The sequence below is a fragment of the Notothenia coriiceps genome, unplaced genomic scaffold (assembly GCF_000735185.1).
Source record: "Notothenia coriiceps isolate Sejong01 unplaced genomic scaffold, NC01 NC01_scaffold00037244, whole genome shotgun sequence".
Classification (NCBI taxonomy): domain Eukaryota; kingdom Metazoa; phylum Chordata; class Actinopteri; order Perciformes; family Nototheniidae; genus Notothenia; species Notothenia coriiceps.
In genome coordinates, this window is record NW_011369945.1 from 9152666 (window position 1) to 9157041 (window position 4376).

Consider the following 4376-nt stretch of genomic DNA (forward strand, 5'->3'; position numbering starts at 1 on the left):
CGGGAGCGGTGGCAAAATCTTTGGCATGCCAAAGATGGCTTAAGCTCATACGATGGCTTAAGATGCCCTCACGAATGGCCCGATGTTGTTACGATCAGAGCCGAATTTGAACATTTCCTTTATCGTGTGTGCATCTGGTGTTAATTTCGGGACAGTGTGACAGGGGCTTAACCCCCATGCAGAACCTCCTTTTCAGTCGCCCACTATCCTCCTCCTCTCACTTTAACTCCTTGTAATCCGTCACCCTGAAGCACGTTTCCATCTTTAAATGCATGTACGATACCATCAGGAACATATGAATATTCAGGGGTGTTTCAGGTTAATGATTTTCCATCTGCATCTTTTGCTTTTCAGGCTATTGCAAATTGCAGCCATGGATGCAGCATCATTATTTTTCTGAGAGAGAATACAGTGAGAATGTTTAATGCGATGTGCAGAAAATATGCTAATGAGAAACATAATCGCAATTGACAAAAAGTCTTCGGACTCCTCATTAGGCCCCATGATACGTTATAATATAAAATGCACCACAGAAGCAAGAGGAAGGGAAGCTCTTCTCTAAACATACTCTTAAAATGTACTTCCTGTTAAATAAAATAGATTTGTCTATTAACTACTCGTCATAGCAGTCATGTTGTCCTCTCTCCTTGTCATCCCCTTTTATATAACATGCATATGTATTATTTATAGGCTTATCAGTACAGCCCTGCTGACAATTCCTTATATATAACATTCATATTTTATGACTGTGTTTCCTGCTTGAGGTTTGATTAAAGTGTCCTTCTTGCTTCAGGAATCCAACTACTGCTGAGGAATTGGCCACTGAGGAGGCCTTAATCAACAGGAGTGTGTGTGTGCGAGTGTGTGTGTAAGAGAGAGTGAGCGACTGAGCCCCTCTCTCATTTCCTTTTTTTTCCAAAGGGCTGAAGGAGACAGTTTGGGGAGGGTGCAGATGATACTGCAGTATAACACAGAGCCAAATGCAAAGCCATAACAACAGCTGTTAAACTTTTCTCTATAACAGTGGACTTGTTGCAGCTAGTAGATGCATCTCTTTTACATATATTTACCTTTACTCAAGTATACTGTAATTAAAGGGGCCTTATCATGCTCATTTTCAGGGTCATATTATATGTTGTGCCTCTAGTAGAGGCACAACATATAACATATGTAGGCATATGTAGGCATATGTAGAGTCTATGTCTCCATGCTTTAATGTTCACAAAGCTCTTTATTTTCCTCATACTGCCTGTGCTGCAGCACCTCTTTTCACCCTCTGTCTGAAACCAGAGCCCAGTCTGCTCTGATTGGTTAGCTGGCCGGCTCTGTTGTGATTGTCAACCGATAACAGACATCCCTCCCCTTAGCCTACCACGTACAATGTGTCGGAGCACTAGCCAAGCACTATTTGCGTTAGTGTTAAATAGTGATGTTATTATGTTACATAACTAAACAAAATAATCCAATGGAGGTGTTTCAGGCGGGGGGGGAGAGAAACTACTTTTGCAGACCATTTACATGCACCAAAACCTTTATAAGACACCACTACACCTAAAAAACCTGATTAAACCTGCACTTTGTTTGACATTAGATTGGTCTTCAGCTTTTTTGTTTTTCAGTCAATGCTCCAAAAAGAATTACTATCACATTGTTTAAATTAGGAGCTATACTGAGCATACGTTGTAATACGTCCATACCACACATTCTCCACTGATATCATCAAGGTTAACAAAACCACCTGACTATTTCGATATTACTTTACAAAATATAATTAGGTAACATAATGTTAGCTGATCTTTGCCTCATTGATTTTACAGGCTTGTTGCTAAGTCTTTCTGCAATTTGCCTCTGGCTGGCTAGCACAGCGCATTTGTTGTGCTTTTACAGCTGTAGATGTTAATGAAAACATTAATAATATCCCCAGCAATAAACACAGTAGTCCTCGGGTGTGTTGTAATGTTATGATCTCTAAACTAAATGTTAGGATATCTTAAAATGTTTTGATGTTTTCTTTTACAAAACCCTTTTTATGCTAGCTGGACTTCAAGCCAAGATTTGTTTCAAGACATATCATTAGTTAGATAGTTAGATGTTAGTTTAAAGTGACTAAGGCTTTATGTAAGTTTGTTTCCTTAGGATTATAAAATAAATGTGTTTGCTTAAAGTTTTAATATGAACCACTTAACAAATATATAGTATTTTTAATGAAAATTCATCAATGTTTTTGGACCACAAACTAGCAGACCTATCAAAAAATCTGCTCTTGCAATGCATAAAATATCCATTTATATTCTAGAATATCATTGAAAGATGATCAGGTGACAAATGTACAACAGTGTTTCTTTACATAAATTGTTTTAAAGTATTTATGCTGTACGAAGATATTGCAGACTAAAACGATTTGGTCTTCACTGAAAGCCAAGGTAAAATGAGGCTGAAAAATGCTGTGGTGTAAGGCTAATGGAACCCCTCTGCTTTTTAAGATCACTGCCAGCAACATTAATGAGCTGTTTTAAGGATAGAGGAAACTTCCATTCCTATAATTTAAAGAAAAAAGGTAAAGTAAAGCCAATATATCCTGTACGGAAACAGCATATTAAATTACAACATCACAGGGTTCAGTTCCTTAGGTGCTTTCATTATGCCGATCATGGAATCTGTTTAAATCACTCTCTACAACACTATTGGTTTTACAGCTACCAACAGACAATGTATTTCATAAGTCTATAGAAGGATAGATAGAGATAGATTAAATGTAATTTCTTATTTTTTTTAAAGAATATACTTGTTTTACATTCCTAGTTTGAGGGAGGAAGTAAAGTCAGTAAAATGCTGCAGGTGCAATCTATCCTGCCAGTTATTCTGTGTATCTGATTTTGTTCTCTTTCCCAGGACTTGGTCTGTTTATCTGAGCCAAGAGCCAGACCTCTGTTTACCACCCAGCGTTATTGGTCTCACTATGAAATTCAAATCAATATCCTCATAATAAAAGTCCCAGGCCTGCAGCAAATTGGAATCTGTAGCTTGGAAAGCTAAAGAGATCTATGGCACTGCCAAGGCTGCACTAATGAATGATGAATCACTGCAACACACACAGCAATACATTTGCACACTCAGTAAACCTGCACAGGTACCAGACATCCACGCCCACAAAGAATGCTTACACACAAATACACACACACATACGCACACCTGTCCAGTTACATAGTCGGTCATTCAGGCCGTTGTGGAACATGACTCCCTCATCAATTATGGATGATTAACAGGATCAGTGCAACGCCGCCATTGTTTCACTAGACACAGCATTTCCATAGCCCTGCTACTGTGTTTACAGTTATTGGCTCTTCAGGGAAACAGAGACACCACGAGCATTGAATCCATCTCAGCATGAAATTACAGGAAAATAATTTCTTTAAACTTTGAACTGTGAATTTATTTTGTCATCTAACTTTAACTTCCAAGTTGTGGAAGTATGCTGTGTTCAGTATCATTGATTTAATGAGTTTTAATGAAGGAGGCCCTATTATGCTCTGTGGGGTTTTCCCTTTCCTGTTATGTGTTGTATACTGTAGGTTTTTGTGTATGGTCCGCAAAGACTAATATCCCATTGATACCTCCGGAGGGAGTTCATCCCCCACACAGTCCCCCCCTGCCTCAAACACCTCAATTGTAATTCCTCTGTTTAATTTCATAACGTGGTGACATCACAATGTGACACTTGTGATTCTATTGGCTAGCGCTCCAACACATTGTACGTGATTTGCTAAGGGGGGGAACTTTGCGACACATCCCTAAGCGGTTGACCAATCACATCAATGCTGGTCAGCTAACCAATCAGAGCAGACTGGGCTGAAAAGAGGTGCTGCAGCACAGGCAGTATGAGAAAAATAATGTGCTTTTTGAACATTAAAGGGGACCTATCATGCAAAATGCACTTTCTGATGTCTTTTCTACATAGATATGTGTCCCCGGTGTGTCAGGAGACTCACGCAGCATCAGCAAATAAACCCTCTCTCTTTTCCTCCGTACCCAAAACTCTAAAAACAGTTACAACGGAGCTGATCCAGATTTGCGGCCGATATAACGTCATATCGGCGGCAGACCCACAGCACTATCAGAAACATTGCTATCAGAAACAATGTCTGACTATTTTGGAGGTAATATGGTCGGTGTTTACATTAACATCGCTAACACTCAGAGCTAACCTGTACTGGATAGAGCATGTCTGTGAAGAAGCAGGAAATAAAAAGGAACTCAACCTGTGGTATAACCGGCAAGAGAGAAAGCTTAGCTCCATACTGGCCGTTTCTCAATGTCGAGTAAAGCTGCTAGAAAGCCACTATTTCAAGTATACTACGTCATCGAGTGGCGCCGAA

General features: G+C 39.5%; 1 long non-coding RNA gene across 1 annotated transcript in view; it reads right to left on the reverse strand.

Annotated features, from left to right (window-relative positions):
• LOC104964626 (uncharacterized) overlaps positions 1-4376 on the reverse strand; it is a 23802-nt gene that overhangs the window by 17510 nt on the left and 1916 nt on the right. Inside the window, exon 2 of the long non-coding RNA XR_800442.1 lies at positions 1247-1249. This is a non-coding gene — a long non-coding RNA (uncharacterized lncRNA). The remainder of the gene's footprint in view (positions 1-1246; positions 1250-4376) is intronic.